Source organism: Anser brachyrhynchus (genome assembly GCF_964034855.1).
Source record: "Anser brachyrhynchus genome assembly, chromosome: 4".
Classification (NCBI taxonomy): domain Eukaryota; kingdom Metazoa; phylum Chordata; class Aves; order Anseriformes; family Anatidae; genus Anser; species Anser brachyrhynchus.
The window spans coordinates 28,298,368-28,318,717 of record NC_137698.1 but is presented as its reverse complement, the minus strand read 5'-3'; the positions used below and the strand labels follow the sequence as shown (position 1 = coordinate 28,318,717).

The window sequence follows — 20,350 nt, the reverse complement described above, 5'->3', positions numbered from 1 at the left end:
TAGACATTAGTACTCCACAACTTTGCAACCTTTATAGTCATTCACACCATGTAGACTGTTGCCAAATTACACTTCCACATTAAAATTAAGGTTGGCATTTTACATCCATTAGGAAAGATATGACTGACCCCCGGCAGTGCAACATAATGGAAGTTCCAAGCTCTCTGGATCTAAATATCTTTGTTATATCTTAGGCAGAATAAAATCTTTGCAGAAGTGAGACTGCAGTTATTTATTCATAAAGAACTTACTGTGCTTCTGAGAATTAGCAACTAGTAATTCAGATCCTGAAGCTGATCTTTTTTTATTTCCACTCAGTCTTTACTCATATAAGGAGAAAAATAATCTTCTTACCTCTACAAGAACTAAATATGGATGAATTCATAATTGTGTCAAGACTTCAATAAATGTTCCTATGAAATATGAATTGCATTTAGGAGGTAACTGAGCACAGAAACTCATTCATTTGATAAAGAAATTTGATGAGAAAAAAATAATCAAAGGAATGCTACAAAAAATTCCCCTACAAAAGGAAGGAAAACATTGACTCTTACTCTCTCTTTGATTCAAAGGAATCCTGCAACACAACAGCTGTGCCACAAAAAGTCACAATGAATGTTTGCCATAGCAAGGCTTCCTGTGAAAAACAGCCAAAAGATTGTTCAGTGGCATCTATTTGATGGTTGCACGCATCTGTGTGCTCCGCAAAACTGCCACCTCTGCTTACTGTCAGAAAGGAAACAGGTGAAGCTCACTAAAGTCAGTTATTTCCTTAGAGTTAGATCTGCTTGGAAAAAATGTTGTTCCAAAATCTAAGATAAATGAAGTAAATTTCCCTGCATTTCAACTGTACGTTATATATATGTCTCCTATCCACATTAAGAGTTTTTATAGAGGTAAATGCTGTATTCTTTGGAAACCCTTAGATAAACAGGATATTCTAAAAAAATAAGCATTTAGGAGGGACATGTCCTTGAGGGAAAAATGACTGATAAAGAAGAATTTATATCAACTTAGTTGTGCACAGAATTACTTGGATTGTTTTAGGAATTGCAATATTAAGCATTCACAGATAGCAAATGCTGGAATAACATCTACCTCCTGGATTTTTTCTTGTTAAAAATTAACATATCTTTACCATTTTTGCTAACCTTTTTTTTTTTTTCTTTTTTTTTCTTTTTACAAAACTGTATACAGCAAATTACCCAAGAGGTGTATCTGCAATGTCTGATTTTGCTAGGTAGGACATAGCATTGTTTCAGGAGCTTTCATCAACATGTAATAGAATGAATGTGCTGAACTCATTTTCAACAATATTGGCTTGGTTGAATGCGAGACTAAGTGACATGGATGCTGTCTTCCACCCCCATATTCACAAGACAAATGTCAAATATTTCCAGAAAGAAAGTAATCTGCAGAGCTGCTGATCTTGAAATGGGTTGGAAGTATACAGAAACCCAAGAAGTGGCTACATGATTTCCTCAAAAATGAGAAAAAAAAAAAAAAGGCCAAACAAAGAAAAAACGCAATATAAATTACCATGCTCACAGAAAGATAAAAAATTAAAAACAATAATTAAAAAAAATGAATGGACATCAGCAGCCAGTCTTGAAAGTATCCAAGTGGTAATTTAAAAATCTGCCAACAACACTGCCTAAGGATGCTGCCAAAGCACAAATTCATTTGTTAAAACAAATACTTTAGACAGTTTGATAGCTAGATCTGTGACAGCTGTGACAGTCCGATGACTGAAACATGAAGGAATGAGAGAGATATTATATGGCACTTAAGCAAACTTACCAGGAGTAAAACATATTTCCCTCCTTTGTTATCTAAGAGGACTGCAAAACCCCCCAGTTGTTTTCTACAGCAGTGTGTTTCTTGTCCTGAATTTTATCATTCTGAGGGCCAGAACCTCTGCCGAGGCTTGTCATCTGCAAATGCATGTTGCAATAGAAAGTAAGACCAGCCTGAAAGTATTAGTCGCTTATGTGTTTCTGAAAAACTAACCACATGAAGTAGTTGGGGTGAATTGGAGCTTTGGCCCATCTCATCTGAACCAACAGCAGATCTGAGACTCCTAGACAGCCCAGACTGGTGGAATAGTAACACTATTCACTGCTACTGAGACGTGGGTACTTTGTTAGACATTGAGCTGCTGTAACTTGATCACAAAGTTAGGAATTAAGATGAATGCCACATTTGGGATGAGGGAGTTTATTCTGCTTTTTCCCCCACCTCAGACACATAGGAACTGTGCACTTAGTCACATGGTCTGAATTTTTGGGTTGACCTGTGTGGTGCTGGGAGTTGGACTCGATGATCCTTGTGGGTCCCTTCCAACTCGGGATATTCTATGATTCTATGAACCCTGGGACCAACAGAGGGGAGGGAGAGATCTCCTTCCTAACCTGTTTCCCAGGTCTCTGACACTGAAAGCACTGCAGTCTCCTGTACTGAGACTGTAGCAACCTTCAGCTTAGTCTTCTGCAGACTGAAATGTTTTAGGTCAGCTGAAAGTACTCACTTGTCTACAAGGAAGATAAACCATATTTCACACAGGGTGGGTGAAACTGAGTGGTGTGATATGTATGAAAATGATGTCTATCACCCCAGCCGTCAGGAAATTCAGCAATCCTGGCATTACTAACATAGACAGGTAAAGAAAAGAAGCATGAAACACACAACCTTAAGAGGGTTAAAAGACTCAGAGGATTGAAACTCTTACTCCTGGCTACTTTATGCACATATTTATTTCCAGTTCTTAATGGAGAATAATTATTGACACCTGCAAAAAAACAGTTGTGCAGAGCGAAACTTGAAAAATACTTGTTCCGTTCCTCAGCTTCATTCTGGAAAGGATTTTATCGTTGATGTCACCACCAAGTGGGCTATAAACAGTAAATCCAGTTAACAGGACAGAAGAACAAGTCAGAACGCTAAAAAAAAATGTTTTGTTTTTATACTTACCTCCAAACTCAGACCCAGCAGTAATTTCAGGTTTAACATCTTACGATGAGTATCGTAGAAAAAAAGGCCAAATTAATATTTATCATGTTTCAAATTGTTCAAATAAATATTTAGATGCAGATTTAGTGGACTGAGAGAATACTTTTTTTTTTTTTCTTACTCTCAGCATGCAATCGCCATTGTTCTCAGTAATGATGGATGGTTACTGGGTATTTTTCAAGACTTGACCCAACAGTTTAAAATGCAGGTACATTTGGCACTTAAAGACAACACTTCCCTTTCAGTCTTTGTGCTCTGTAAATTCTCTTCTTTATTGCTCTATCCTAGCCTGTCTTTAGTCACATTATTATAACACAAACTCTACCACATATCTGGATTATTTAAGGAAAAGTATACTGGAGTGTGTACTTTTTTCTTTTGCTTAAATTTGTAATCCAGATTTATTTTTTTAGATTAAATATACCAGCATGTAATTCCCCATTCAGCAGCTTCAGTCATTTACAGCCAACTGATTTGCATGTGGATTACATCAAGCCATTCAAATAAACACAGCTTTATAGTTTAAATGATTTTGTGCAGATGCTGCCAAGCAGACAGATAAACACAACACATTCTTTCTGTTTCTAAACCTGTCCCTGTCACCTTTCTGGTGTATATGTTATCTTTTCAACAGCAAAGTCAAGTCCAGCTACATATTTACTATGTTGGGTGTCACTCATATGTGGTTAACCAAAATGACAAATATCACTATTCTACCCCTCTATAAGTTGTCTAGGTGGGTTTTGTAACAACATCATCAACAACAAAAAGTTTCTACAGCTAGTGGAAGCTGGCCAGACTTTGCCTGCAGAAAGATTAAAGAAAACGCAGCTTGCTTTTAGTAACAAGTGAGAAGGGAAAGAATCTATCTCTTAGAAGTAAAATGTTACCCTATGGATCAGCCTAAGACAAGAGCTTGAATAGGGGTTTCAAGATACTGTGTGGTAGGAATTTGATAGATTTCACATCATTGGCCAAACAATTTATTTTCTGCCAGCCAAAACAGTGTTTGTAAACTGTACTGCCTGGTGACTGATGATGCCAAGGACAAACAATGAACAGAGAATAAGAGAAGAGATGAAAAGAAGCTCTGCTGGCATAATGAGGGGAAATGGTCCTTTATCATCCTATCAGGGCTACTGCCCTGTGAGTTATAAATCACTGTCGTTTGCCTCACAGCCTGCGATAAACACCACACAATAAATTCATTAAAATAAAGCATTCAGAGTGCTGCAAGTATTTTTATGTGGTAACAGGTTTGTTTTTCTGACAGTTTTACAGAAATGCCCATCTTTGTTTTGTTAAATGGAGTGCATCCGTTCAGATATAAACTGAGCTGTGTTCATGATATACGCTAATATCTAAGCAACAATAAATGAGAAGCACACTTCATTTGATAGCATAAATCAGTTTCAAGACCATTTTGAACTAAACAGTGCTTTTTCATTGCCTTTATGCGAGACTCAGAAGACAGGAGCACTCTATTGGGTCTCATTTTCTTTTGAATAATTTAAAACAAATGAAGATTGGTTTATGATTTGCTGCAGTTTGAACCTATCAAACTGAGTTTAATAAAAAAGTTAGTGACTTCAACTGTCTGTTTGGCAATCAGGAAACTCTATTAAAAACATAACAAAACTGTAAAAAACTCTATGAACTTTTTTTGTAGGAAAGAATTGACCTTTGATGGGGTACATATTACACCATTACTTTTTTTATATTTACACTTGCTAATGAATGGGATTCCTTAATGAAAATGATTGTCTGTTCATCAAATACAGTTACATACCTTTCTGTCTTTGTGTAAAGCCACAAGTATTATGGACCAGATTTTGTAACCTAGTAATCTTAATACAGGTAAAATTTCTGTGGATTTCAGCACTAAATGTGACTTACAGATTTGGACTTACGTTGTTATGAAGAAAACCACTTCACTAAATGTAAGTGTTTAGAGTACAAAAGAAAATTCAGTTGGAGACACTTAATTTTAGCAACAACGATTTTTAACCAAACCTACCTTAGTGGTAACCTGAACTTTTCAAAGATATTCTGTTGCACCAGTGTCACTCACTTGATCAGGAGAGCTGTCTTTAGTCAAACCAGAACACACATAATGAAGGCTTAATTGCTTCTGCATCCACTTTTAAAAATTAGTTTGCCCATATATCACTATTTTTTTTTCCTAAATCTTTCTGAAAAATAAATACAACAGAAGGTTAAAGACTAAAAGGTAGATTAATTTTAAACATTTATTTCATCCTCTTTCTAGTGTAAGGTATTCTAGATTCTCGGTTCTCACAACACAAAGACTCATGTTTTTCCTTTATTATTCTACATTATTCTTATATTTGTAGCGCTACATGCTTCAAATTTAATATCTCAGAGATGCTTTAGATTTTCCCCTCACTAGAGAGCTACAAGAGACTCCTGATACCAACTATTTTTTTTTCTTTCTGTTGTTTTGTAACTCTTCCTTTACAGAATACACAAATTTTGCTTATTTTTACTACTTTAGCGTTATAACACCCACAAATGGTTAGTTAATCCATTTGTTAACTATTGCAAAGGCCCTAACATTGTAAAACATACAGTATGTCAATGTTATCGCTACATGAAGGAAAATGAATGACCTCTTCATACTTGTCTGAATCCCTTAGGATTTTCTAAAACTGAAAAGCAAATCTGGCCTGTTAAGAAAATATCATGAGCAGACTACTTTTTGTCTCATACATGTATGTTTTAAGGCAGAAGTCAGTTATTTCACGGGTAATGTGCTTTATGCATTCAGAATCCCAGTCTATAGGTGAAAAGGTATTTGAAGGAAAATTGTCTTGACATTATTTTTTTTTATATATATTACAGTGTGATTTATATATCCCTCAAACAAACCTAAAATTAACATCTTTGGCTACATTTCTCAGGCATTTATTCTTATCATGTTTGAATGTATGTATTATATTTACCATTTCTTATTTCATATATGCGGGAAAGAATTAAACACTCTTCTAAGGACGTTTAGCTTTTTCATACTGTACCTTTCTTGTTATACGTGATTTCATTTGAAACACAAAACACAAGAAACTCAGTGGGCTGTGTCATAAATCATAAACATTGATTAATAAAACTCAGCATTTTCCTCTCCCATTAAGCACTCATGGTAATAATTCAATTTAAATAAAAAGTTTGACAATTTAATTAGTGCTTTCATAAGAAAACGAATAACTAAATTGCTTATAAGGGAAGAATTGAGAGAAAGCTGAAATTAGGCTTAAAAAGTCTGCTACCATAGCCCCAAAGCAAATGGCAAATGTATTTTATTCTATTTGGAATATGTTTCACCAATATTACCACTTTATACTGTGGACATCCTATAAAGTCCCATTCTAAAAATCTCTGCAAATCCACATTGAAACATTCAGTATCTTAGGCTTCAAGAGACACTAGACAAATACTAATCTGTTGTCAGGAGACACTAGACAAATACTATTCTTTTAGAAAACTGCCAAATCATCTAAAGTTTTAGGAGAATAGATGGAAAAAAACTCAATCTCTCATAAGCAATGATTTCTTTTTTACTGCCTACTTGTCCTTCAGGTAATTAATTTTTATTTAGTTACTTCCTTTTCATTTTCCTTTAATTGCTTTAATTGAAATGGAAACAACTTTGCTAATAAGCTACTAACTCTAGGCATCAGATTACCTATGGTCTCAGACTTAAAAGTTCAAATACAGGCACATGTACTGACTGCACAGGTTTTGTGATATGAAATATGCATCAAGGTCCCAAGCCATGAGTCATACCTTTTCCCTCCAAGCCTGAGAGCAGCTTAGGGCAAGCTTCAGGAGTGAGACATCTGAGGCTTTTACAGTCATTGTACTCCCACTCCCAAGGGAAGCCAGAGCCAACGGCCACAGGTATCCTGTGCCTTGTTTCCACCCATGGCAGCTGATTTCCCAGCAAACCCTTCCCCTCCCCACAGCTCCACTTCCATGTTGGCCACACAACAGAGCCCAGAATTGAGATTGCCCTTACCTGCAGTGCTAGAGATGCAGTCCATTTTCTGGGCAGGGAACTCCTGCTGTCACACACAATGGATAGGGCACAGAGATGTTTCAAGCATGGTCAACTGCAGTTTACTCCCTCTGCCATCCTCTTTCCATGGCTGGAAAATAAGGAAGTGGTCACATGGCAGAAAGAAAAGGGGCTGCTTTGCAGTCAGTGAATGCATTTCTTTTTGATCATATTTCTGGTGTGCTTTCATAACAGGAGAAAAAGAACACCTTAGGCAGCATTCTTATTTTATTAAGACATTTACATAAATATTGAAATAGCCCACTAAAACCAATGGTCCTGTATCAGAGTAAAACTAGCGTGAGCAAAAAATTATATTAATGGCATGGAGATGTCTGCTTATAGAGTTGGTGTTATATAAATCATTTATTTATATAGCAAATACATGAGGCTGGAGAATGTATTTGAAATACCTTGAAATTAGATAGATTGTTTTCTACTTGCATGAGTGGAATCTTAAAGTAGTCAGCAATCTAATTGGTCTTTAGGCTATTGTAAACATCAAGACAGAGTAATTCTATTGCTTTTTAGTAAAAGCAAAAATAGTAACAGTAGTAATAGTAGTAAAATAAATCTAGTAGGCTAGGACTCCCATTACCTTGTCTGGACTGATTACAAACTTTGTATAGTATTGATACTCTTCTCATCTGGAAAGTATGTAAGGGGAGTAAAATATAATATCTCATTATTCTACCAGGTCTGATACTTTGGATCATTCAAGTGTGTTTTCTTTAAGAATTACCCACATATTCCTTCTTATAAACAAAAATCTGTATGAAGAAAGCCATTTTCTGATTCTTATCACCCTGGATGAGTTCATTCAGAAAAATTACAGTTAATTTTCAGCCTAATGTCCTGCTTCCCAGTTATATTTCTGACCTTACCCAGAAAGTAATTTTCATTCTTCCTAACACCAAGAAAGAAAAAAAAAAAAAAAAAAAAAAGCTGAATGAACAACTGGGTGACAGGGATGACCTCTTTACTGTACGGAGAACACAGAATTAATGTGATATAAATACCTGTGTGTTGTCCACACAGCAATCACCTTTCTGTCCCCACAACACTATCCATCCCAGACCTAAATTCCACCTACTTAGAAGTTGAATATATCCATCTTTCTCATTTCATTATGAAATCAGAAGGGAAAAAAGAGGTATAGACCAAGCAGAAATCATAAAGAACACATTCTCAAGTGCAAGGAACGCTCATTTTGCACATTCAGAAATAGTTGAAGATATTTGACTTTAGAGTACTCACAGCACATTCTTACCTACATTTTATTCAACTTTCTTCACCTTTAAGTGCATTTTGTGAATATTTCTGATATTATTTTTTATATTATTTTCTGATATTATTTGATATTATTTTCTGACATTATTCTGATATTTCTGATATTATTCTGATATTATTTGATATTATTTTCTGATATTATTATTGATATTATTATGATATTATTCTGATATTATTTGAATATTTTCACAAGGAGGATAATCACCAAATAAGACTATAAGTACACCTTTGTTCGAAACATTTTCACTACGTTTATTCAAGTAACAACTGGAATACTAAAAGAATAGAAATGGCCTTTCTCCCAATCTTTTATGTATTTTAAATGATTTAATGTTGAGTTCTGTCAGTGTAAAAAGTACTATAAAAACAGTACCATGAAGACAGATTTCTAATTCCATCAGAAAGAAAACACCAAGGCTCAGGTTGGAATCCTGTATTTGGGTGTTCTCTCATAAATCACAGTCATTAAGCTATATGACTGAAGTTAATGGCAATTATAGCATTATAAATCAATATTAATTAAAGTGAAAATTAAACACCTATCACATAACACGAGGCTGGTAGTACAACAAAAATTGGAAGGTAAGTTGTTATGCAACAGGAAAAGAAAGAAAATTACTTTTTAAAAGGGCTTTAAATATATTTTAAAGTAAATTAATACAATTTTAAATCCCATCAAACTGTAGAGATTATTTTAAATTAATCTTTTAAAATCCACTTTTTAAAATCCTTCCAAATGTAATCCTTGGCTGAGATAAAACCCAATTCCATTTATTTTTTTTAGTTGTTTATTTTTCTGGTAAAACAAGCTATTCTATTTTAGATCACTCAAGCTGCTATTGAAGTCAATGTATAATGATATTTCTTATGCAGTAGGGGCTTAGTCAGTCCCCATCCATGGTTTATCCAAGGGGATTAACCATTTATAATCAAATCCAGGTGGATTAATTGTGCCCTGAATAGGAAGACTCAGAACTGGCTCAGTTCAGAACCAGTTCAGATCAGCTGGGCTTCTTATAGCAGGCGTGGTGCAAGGAATGTGCTCTGCTGTGAAATGGAAGTATTGAAAAATAGAATGCAGAGACTCAAGTGATGGCACACAGTTAGCTTGCGTACAGTCAGATTTGCTAGTCCCCAGTTAGATGTCTCTGCACAGTGCTTAGTCTAAAGCAACTGCACATGCCAGTCAGAAGCCAACTCAGTTCTCACACTTGCTAGCAAACCTCAGTAGCTCCCCAGGATTTGAAGCATGGGACACTAAAAAATTTTGAGTGGACAGACGTGAGCAGACCCTGCCTGCACTGAGGGAACTGGCAAAGAGCTGAAGCAAAATGAACACAAGCTCCTCGTGAGCAGTGCCACACTACAATCATCTTTGCATTTCAGGCGTATATGTGGCTTTCCTGTTCTTTGAGTACCTCAGTCTCTGATACTGTGTTTGATGTGGATCACGTCTTAGAAAGTCAGTGTTAGTGGCTTCTCATATGAAGGGACATGGCCAAATTCATGAACTGCTATGCTCAGGCAAAACTTTGATGCTACATGAGCTGAGCACTGCGGGCTTTACAGCTTCCTGTAGTGCAACGGTAGGGTTGTGTGCCTCTGTAACAGCACTGTGTTACAGGTATAGGCATAGCATGTATGGTGGAGAGAAAGACAGAAGTCTTCCCAAGTTGTTGTCTTTCCCTCAGAACAGGCTATTTACAAAATCTGCCCTCAAGACAGACCTCTGCTTTCATTTTCTGCACAAGTTTTCATATAATGGTTTGGAACAGAAGAAAAGAGAGGAAATGCATTAAGAAATAGCAATCAGGAGCAAAAGGTCATTTACCTGATTGCTTTGTGTAGAACAAGTCAATTTTCTTCTTGCCTTACAGCAAATATTTTTTCATCATTTTCTTTATGTGCAAAATCTCTTTTTTGGCTACAATATCTAGATAGCAGCTGAAAATGAAGCATGAGTTTTAAGATGAGGAAACACAAAATCACTTGAACTCCACACAACAAAGATACACTGTTTGCTAACAGATCACAAACAGACACAGGAAATGCATTTTAATTTCTTGTCAAGAGTAAGTCAATTACATGGCTGCATGTAGTAAGAATCAATTGTTCTTGTAATTTCAATGTCATCCCCAACGTAAGGTGTAACTCTGTGGGATACATAATGGAATAAAATGCCTAAATAATATTAATTGTTGAAGATTGAGAAAATGTTACTTTGCTGTTTTATTTTTTTTCCTACTTTTTCTTCTATTTCTTTGGAATTATTAATGAATTTTAAAAGTCTAACACTGAAAATAAAGTAAAATAAAGTAAAATCAGTTAATATCAAGTATCTTGTACCCAGCTCTTTGTAATAAGTAAATTTATCTTAAGTACATAGCTTTGAAGGCATTATTCATTATGAAAAACAAATTACAAAATGTAGATTTTGGAAACCATATTACTCACTTATAAGGCTTTACTGACTATTCTGAAATCACTTATGATTCAGACATAAAAGTGTTCTTAGTAGCTGTAATTGCATATTTTACAACAGTCTAATTGTTAATTATAGAGCACATCCATTATATATATTGTCTTGTTGACAGTGAACAGACATAAGTTAGCTTAAGGAAAAGAAGACACCTCTCCCCACCTGCTTATTCTTCAGCCAGCAGCCTGAGAAAAAGTCTCACAAGGCAGATGAATGATAAATCATTTAACTTCTAATTTCTGCACTTTTGGACTAGACCAACATTGTCTCGGAGGTCCATGTAGCTCTCCACAGAAGACTGCTATGTATACTAATAAGGGTTGCACTGATGTAATACATGGATATACATGCAATCATCTAGACTGGGTCCTGTGTAATCAACTGGTAATTAACAATATGCTCTACAGAGAAGAACAAGGAAGAGTTGGCTACTCAGAGCTTCATCTCTCTCATGTCTGGGAAAAAAGACATCACATTACCTCTTTTTTGAGAGCAGTCTTTTGCCTGTAATTTAATATTCCAGTTACCTGTGCACTGCAGGAAAACAGTGACTTGGCTATTTATGGACAGACATATGGACATGATACATGCCAGTAGGCCTGGTTACTGAAAGTCAGCTCTAACCCTGGAGCTGCGAGAGAACAAAGGGAGACCTGTGCCTGTGTTAATGATCCCTGACCGAAAAAAAAAAAAAACAAACAAAAAAAACAAACAAAAAAAAAGTGGGATATATGAAATGCTGCACCTACTTTCAGAGTAGAGTTGGGCTGGGTCCAGACATCTAGGAATCCAGGCAAAGACAATCACTCTGCCTGCTTAGAGCATCAGGAAAGATGCATCCACCTCTACCTGCTTTGCACCCAGTTATTTTTAGACACAAAGAAATTGTAGTAGTCCTCCTGCATGTTAACAAAAAGTGTGCTGGAGCTCTGCCTCTGATTCTTCAAGCAACCTCAGTGCAACAAAATAAAAAGCATGATGTTCAACATCACAGCCAGGCACTTCACATAGAAAGAAAAAAACATATATTTTTTTGATTATATAAATGGATAGCTGTTCTTATCCTTTCCAAGTACTGGCAGAACAAATTCACCAGGACCAAAGATGAAAAAATGCTCAAGTGTCTCAGGTTGTTTTAGATCCCATGTGGCAAAACTGTAAGTGAAAACAAGCTCTGACCCCTCTCTGAACACTAAGAATGTGCTATTGCTCCAACTCTTGCTGGAGCTATGTGAAGAGGATATACTTAATATATTCATGTCTTTCTTTCCTTAACAGTATGTTAAATTGAATTGATGAGCTATGATATTCAATAACATACCTGCTTATTGACAGCCTAGGGAAGTATGGAAGCTGAAAAGATTACATTGAACATCATCTTAGCTCGCCACAACTGGATAAGGATCAAAAAATTTGCTGCTAGAATATTCAATGAAACGACTTTGAAAAATTAAAGAAGAGTTTAGAGAAAAATGACTGCATGGTGAAGGACAAGTGCATAGTCATGCTGTTGAAGGTCAGATGAGTTTATATAACTTGTTACCTCTGAATCATCTTTACCCCATATGAAAAATTACATGAATTTGAATTTAAAAGGGGGTGGTGATTTAAAAATATGGTCATATAATTTGCTTTGTATATGAAATAAGTGTTTCATAAATACTGAGGCTTAACAAAATTATCTAAATTTGGGGGAAAGTGGCCACTGAGTGATTTTCATGCCTCAATTAAAATCATAAAGGAATTTGAGAGCACATACAAAAAAAGGATTAGGACATTCTTCCATCAGGTTTAATTCTTTTGTTTTCATGCTCCTATCCATAGTGGAGTTTCATTCATGGTAAGAAAGTGATAGAAAATAGAAATAGAAATAGAAAAAGAAAAAAAAAGTGATAGAAAAAGAGAAATAGAATGTCAAGGCAATTCTGTATAATTCTGAGCTACCTTAGGTGATGAAAAGAAAATAAGAACAAGTTCTCTTCAAAGTTCCAGAAAAATGATCTTACTTCATAGAAAGTAGTTATATTGGCATCTGTTAGTAAGAAAGTTAAAGAATGTAAAGATTTAAAATTAGGTCATTATCAGCAGAACTGTGAATATACAATGCTAAAAAAAATAATAATAAAAAAAATCTGGCACTTCTTACCAAGTAAGAAATCACAAGGGGGAGCGAAGGGGCAAGCACTGATCTCTTCTCTCTGGTAACCAATGACAGGACCTGAGGAAATGGCTTGAAGCTGTGACAGGGGTGGTTCAGGCTGTATATTCTTCACTGAGAGGGTGAAAAATGTAAGCAAACCCCATGTCACGCATACAAAACATCTGACCGTAGGAATAAAAGTATACATCATTAAATATTCACAGATGAACAGTTCCCTTTTCGGGGGTGAATGTCCTGGTGGTTTCTCTGTTCTCCCTGAGCTGTGTCAGATTTTCTGGCACTGATATTTCCCTGCAATCACTTGGGCACTTCTTCGTTCTCTGAAAACTCAGGGGAGAGATATGCACTACAATGCCTGTTTTTTTACATCTACAGAAAATGGAAGATCTTCCTTTTTTCACTCTCTGCTGACTTTATGAATTTAAAGAATCCATATACATGTAGCTATAGAAATGTGTGATAGCCAGCACAGAAAACATTAGCTACATCAAACACCATTTAAATAGTTGTTAAAAGAATATACAGCTGACAACAAAGAGAGCTGTTAAATCCCAAAGCATTCAAACACAGTTTGACCAGTGAAAGCTCCCCAAAACCTTCATGCAACATTCACATTTCCAAAATTTGAATGTCTACATAATGAAATATTTTGACTGCAATAAGGAGAAAAGAAAAAATAAATATGAAATATATTTATGTGGACATTTTAGAACTGATTAAGTAGTTAGGGAACAGTAAAAAGTTTTACTCTGTTTCATGAACAGGAAGATAATATTCCTGAGGGTCATTTTATCTCACTAATTACCTTTCTTTACTGAAAATCACATCTGAGGAATCTCTCTCACTGTTTGTTGCTGTTCTGAATTACCCACCTGTATTTAGTCCACTGTATGACTGGGGACTAAAAGTAGAAAAAAATAAAAATTAGGCTGTGGGATTTTTTGTTTGGTTGGTTTTGTTTGGTTCTGGAGTGTGGTGTGCAGGGTTTTTCCTGTTAGAAGCTGCAGTAGCACCAGCTAACAACATCCTAGAATCAGAGGTACAGACTTATCTGGAACTGAGCATTATTACACCCTGCAACACTTCCAGCAAATTCTCTTCCAGTCCTTTTTTTTTCTGGTGACATGAGGTATTTATTTGTATCAGAGAAACGTAGTTCAGGAAGATTCACCATCTTAGTCAAAATGATTTAGCTCAATGGTCTTAACAATATATAAAGTTATCTCAAAATAGAAACAACAACAACAACAAATAAACTATAAGTAATGCACAGTACTTTTCCTTTCCCATAAAATATCTGGCTTATGGCTTTCAGCTGCAACTAAATGTGGGCAAAGGAATGGTATCTGAGTTTAAAGTGCCTTAAGAAAAAGAAAAATACCATTATTTCTTCTTGTCTTTTTTACAGCTATAAATCACAGATAAAATGTTTGGTGGTGGGAAGGATGTCCATATATTATAATAAATATAAATACCTTCTGAGAAATAAGAACCCGAAGTATGAAACATGGACCACTAGAGGCTCCCAGAAAAGCTACTGGGGCTCCTTGGTGTCACCTGGGTTGGACCCAGAGCAGCACTAGTAGCATTATTTTAGGTGGCCTGACTTGACGAGTAGGTATCTTAAGAGAGAATCTGCAAAAAATAGCTGACTGAAAAGTGGATTGAACTAATTAGGAATTAACTGCAAAGTGAGGATAATTAAGGGATGTCTCTAAAGACCTTTCTGATCCAGCTGTTCAACTGATAATAACTTTGGTCATGTAATGGTAAAACAAACAAACAAACAAAACACACACACACACAAAGAAATTGATTCCAAGGATGCTGTAGACATGAGATTCAACGGGATATGGGAGCCCCTGATTCACTTCTCTACTTGGACAGAGCATGGATAATTCCCATAATCTGTGTAAGTGCTTTCAATGTTAGAGTAACTGTCATAGAATAGTTTAGGCTGGTACAAACTCCTTAATATCATCCAGTCCAACCTTCTGCTTAGAAATACTAACTTCAAAGGTTGCTTCAAAGGTTGCTTCAGACAGTCAAGTTCTGAAAATCTTGAGATTGAGATTCTGCAGCCTCCCAGGGCAAGCTTAACCACTTCACTGTGAAGTATTTTTTCTTATGTCTAATCTGATTTTTCTTTGTTGCAAATTGCAAATATTGTACCTTCTTATTCTTTCATTGTTCAACAAGACATGGAAAGAACAAACAAACAAACAAAACTATCCTTGTTGTTCAGGTAAGCAGGGAATCTGATCTCCTTATGTTAGTGATCAGACATACCATCAAGCTAAAGCCAATATTAAGGTGTCCTTCTATAATTAAAAATTTGCTTTTGAATTTCATTTTAGATGGCAACTTGTTGTCAATATGAATTAGGTATTGAGTATAGATGATGGAGTTTGCTATGCCTTAAATACATGACTCGTAGTATTGTATGAATTTAAGCTTTAGACTATGACGTGTCAGTGTCAGATCTTTCTTTTATTTATCAGAAATCTTGCTTGTCACTGCATGAAAAGAAAGCAGTGAAAATTAAGACTTTTCCATTTCTGTAACTTCATTCTAAGATAGCATAGCACAGCTGTCACTTTATGTGGAAAGTTTAAGGAATACTATACTCCACTGCTAAAAACAGGTCAAGGGCAGGAAACCTTCATGGTGATTTCAAAGTTTAAGTGCTCAATACACAAGTACTATGTTAACACATCTATGAAAACTAAACTAAAATAAATAAAATTTGCAGTTCCAAAAAAATGAAATGTCATTCTCTTTTCTTCCATTTAAAGATTGTTCTTCACCTTTGAAGACACTTGAAGTTCATTGAAAAGGAACGCTTACTAGTTGCAGCTTGTACTAAGCTAAAGAAGAATAAAGACACTTCAGTACAATAAGTCTAATGCAATGTATGTTCCTCAAGGATTTTTGGTGCCACTTGCCACATATTTGTATGTCTTAAATTTAAAAAGTGATAAACAAAGTATTCTTTTCATATTACTAATAAAAAAGTCTTATAGTCTTATACAGTGCAAACAAACCCAAATTACGTAGTTGCAGCTGCAGTTCAGGATTAAAGAAAATGTGAAAAACCTGCCTTTGGTTCCTTCCAAAATTAAGACCGAATTCTGATATAAAAAAATTCAAATGGTGATGGTTTTCTGTAGTAACTGAGCAGTAATCGTGTAACATAAATTAGGGTGAATATCATACTGTACATTTTTGAAAACAATATATTTATTTAACTGTAGAAATGAGAAATTGGCTTATATTCTTACCTGTTCTACTTAATTTTGAAAAGTGTGTCATCACATAGTAGTTTTGTTGTCATTGACACTCAGTGATAAAATAATCAATAAATCTGCCATCAGGAAATAACTTTTTCTCAGCTTAGACTGAAAGAAAACACTTTTTTGTGTGTGTTTTGTTTATTTATTTCTTTGTTTTCTTTTTGGTTTTGGTGGTAGAGAGTTTCTGGTGGTTCGTTTTCCATTTATAGTTGATGTATAGTCCAGTATCCAAAAATCCTTGATATTTATGAAATAATGACTACTTTTGAAGGGCATTTGGAAAACAAAAATGAAGCTCTCCTGATCTCTTTTTGTAGCTCTCAGACTTTTCTGTAAACTGTTAGTCTTTTGGGAATGTCTTTTTGGCCTCTGTTGTATGGGAATGTATGAAATGTATGTTGATAACTCTAGTGTTCTTAATAAAATACCTACTGTTTGTGATTGCAGAAAATGGTCATTTCCATTGTTTCTAAAACTGAAAAAGAATTGACAGCAGTAACATTCAGCTGGATCTACACATAGAAAGCACTGGATGAAGTTGATTAACTGTTCCTAGTATGCTAAACTAACACTAAAATACCAGTATTCTTGTTGGAGAACTCTTGTTCTCTCCCACAAAGGTGAAAGAAGTTCACGGAGCATCTTCAGCCTGGAGAAAGGGGAAACATATTCCTGGTACATAGTGCATGGATAACAGAAAATTAGTGTGAGATGTTTTAACTGAATAATATTGCCAATGTGGAAATGAGGTGGAGAGAATATAAGAGGTGCTAAATGCAGAGAAAATAGAGAAATAGAGGAGGAGAAGAAATATATGAAGGAAACGAAGAATGCGAAAGAAGACAAATACATCAGCAGGAAAAATGATGAAGAACAGAGTTAGATGAAGAACAGAGTTAGAAGACAAAGTGCAAAAGGCATGAAGAAGAAGAAGCAATAAGTAATAGGAAGACATATGTAATGAAATGAACTGTACAGAGAAATAAAAAGCAAAAACGAGAAGGTAAATTGCAGACAGATCAAGTGCTCAAATTTGAAAAAGTTACTTGCCTACAAGCAAAATGGTAATTCTTGCTTCATGTTAAGAAGAGATTTGACTGTATCCTCAGTTAAATTTAGTACCAGAGTCTTCATTTTTCATGTAAAAGATTCTGCAAACTCAAAAGAAAAAAAAAAAAATCAAATTGATTTTAAAATGGTGTTCTGAGGCAGTCCAAAAACATTACCTACACTCTTGCAGAACTTCAGCATTCAGGTTTTTATATTCTGGCATCCATCAAGTTCAGTCAAAAACCTTAACCAGTAGATAAGAGAAATTAAGCAAAATATATTAAAGCAACTGTTTTTGTTGTTATCGTTTTTGTGCCTTTTTTTTTTCTCCAACCTTAGACTTTCATGGAGTATGGATGTAATATGTAATTGTAATATGGAAGAAACTGCAAGAATGAGAGAAAAATTAATATGTTAATATCAATGACACAGGTTAAGAAAATTAAGTTCATTTCCATCTGATAAATTTGAGATTAACAGAAAAAGACGTCAGTTCCTGTGGCTCCAAAAAGTACTTAAAGAGCAGTACTGAGAAAAGCTGGTGCCAATGGGTTATTCTGTGAGGTAATGAAGAATGTAAAGTAGGGAAACATAAACTGAGCTGAGAAATGACTAGGCATGAAAGGCATTGAGGAAATAAATGGGCACAGATGGTGATTAGTATGTGAAATGGACCGCCAAAGAGCCACAAAAGCTATAATAATAAACAAATTCCAAAACAATTATACAAGCACTTAGAAGAAAAAGAATATTACTGGGTACAAAGTCTAGATATTAACAGCGGGACATGGGTGACCTGTATGTCTCCTTTTCATGGTGAGGTGTTACTTCGTTGTTAGGATACACAGTATGCCACCAAACATATTTAATGTCCTGGGGGAAGGAGTTCTCCCCACTACACACTGCTCACAGCCATTATTCTGCTGCCTGTTTCACAGACTTGTTGCACACACACATTCAACAAATAGGTGTGAAAGTTAATTACTCCTTGGAGAATGAGACATTCTGAAAGATTTGTGAAGAATGGCATCTTAAAGGGAAATTCACAGCGCATGAGAGAGATTTAAAACAAACAAACAAACAAACCAAAACAAAACAAAAACAAAACAAGCAAGCAAACAAACAAAAAATTCATATAACCCATCTCCCAGTCTCTCCAGAAAACCTGCGTCCTCCAAGGAGAAGAAGAAAAAAAAAAAAAAGGTATAATAATGAATTAATTAAAAGATTTGAAATATTTCTTCCCTTATATTAGTACAGGAGATTGATTATATAGGCTGAACAGTTGTGTTTGCTTGTTTTTAAATTAATCCTATATTCACCATTTCTATTAAATACAAAAAGTGCATGTGTGTGCATACAGATATGTATACTAGAACTTTTAGTGAGTACATATAAAAGGGTGCATGGAAATATATTTGCTTTTAAAAAAATTAAGTTACATAAGTTCATTCAGGCATATGTAATCCAATTCTGAGGTTTAACTGCACAATTTTCCTGTTTTCCTCTGAAGTAGGTTGTTAGACAAAAAACTAAGCTGTTGTTACCTGTGCTGCCCCAGGAAAAGGAAGTCAAGCTGCTACCTCCAAAATGATGTGCATCTTCTGGCCCCAGAGTACAGACTGAAGGGAAGAATTCCAAAGCCTGCTGTCACAAGAGCAAATGCAAAAGACTTGGAAAGAGCTGGAAAACTGTGAGGGATAAGGAAACCTGGAGAGGAAAGGGTTCTCAGCGTCTTTGCTAATTCAATGTCCTTAGAAACACACAAAATCTGACCTGCATGATCATTGTTTCTCAATCAATTCTTTGGAACAATTGTCTGTCCCATTTATTATTGTTTATTTTATGAAAGCAACAAGCAAGAATCAGCAGTGTTTAGTAGGTCACAATAATCTACACAAGCAGGTCACCAGGGAGAATGGAAATGAGTGGCATTAAAGTACCAACCTGCAGTCATTACACATTAGGAAAGGAAAGCAGCCAGAAACAGTGCCAAATTATTTCATCCTCTTTTTTATGAGCTTTTTGAAATAAGGAGGATTATGCAATTACTATTTACCCAGCAATATTGATAATAATAATAATTATTATTATTCCTCCTATTAAGACTGTTTCTACAGTCTAAATAGAAACAGTAACTGTTTTCATAGTGTGTATGCAATCAGTGTGTTAGGTGCCTGGGAAGCTGGCAAGCTGGTACGGAAAGAATAAGGTAACAAGGATTAAATAGAGGTATTCTGGCAAGAGCAAAATGTCATTTGTAAGCAAGAACAATTGGAGCCACTATAGAGATACTGACCTTCTTTTAAGCAAAACAAATAAACAAACAAACAAAAAAATATCCTGTAATGCAATGTGGTTTTTTTTTGGTGTATGCCAACCTCATCTTTAATGACTTGAACATCTATATTCATACAGACAATTTTTCTCACTACATATTGATCTGTTTTTACCAGTATTTGTTTCCTGTAACCTTGTCAATTGATCCTTAGATTTTGAATGCCTTTTCATAGGCTAGATCTTTTACTGAATTTTTGGCAAACATCTAGGACAACATAGATGATGACAAAGGAACAACAATGGCTATTCAAACAAAACACTTTCCTGCTTTTCACTCTACCTTTGTGGGAAAGGTATGAAAGATGAAAACTTTCCTGTTTTAATGGCAGCAATTCATGAAGTCAAGACTGAAAATAAAGAAGTAGAGGGAAAATATATTTGCTATGCTTAAAGCAAATGTTTTCATGGAACTATTCATACTGATTAGCATGTTCTTTCCTGGTTAGTTACAGCTAAATGTTTTTACTTCCAATGTGTATCTAATCTGCATGAAATTTACCATCCTCTGTCAAGTTGACTGGGTTTGCTAGGTCCTTTCAAATTCCCTAAATATCCTGTTTAATTTAAGTTAATTTTTAATAATTGGATGACATCTGAAAATAATTTATCATTTCCTTTTTCACCCAATGCATCAAGGTTTTTAGTAAATACATTAA

The 20,350-nt window shown here is 35.1% G+C and overlaps 1 long non-coding RNA gene across 1 annotated transcript; it reads right to left on the bottom strand.

Moving 5' to 3' along the window:
* Positions 1 to 2,735: 2,735 nt before the first annotated feature.
* LOC308195043 lies at positions 2,736 to 19,468 on the bottom strand. Its single transcript, XR_013951181.1, has 4 exons — positions 18,902 to 19,468; positions 17,355 to 17,462; positions 7,043 to 7,172; positions 2,736 to 5,201 (listed from the first exon to the last, which is right to left on the bottom strand). It is a non-coding gene; the product is annotated as an uncharacterized lncRNA (long non-coding RNA).
* Between the last annotated feature and the right edge of the window lie 882 nt (positions 19,469 to 20,350).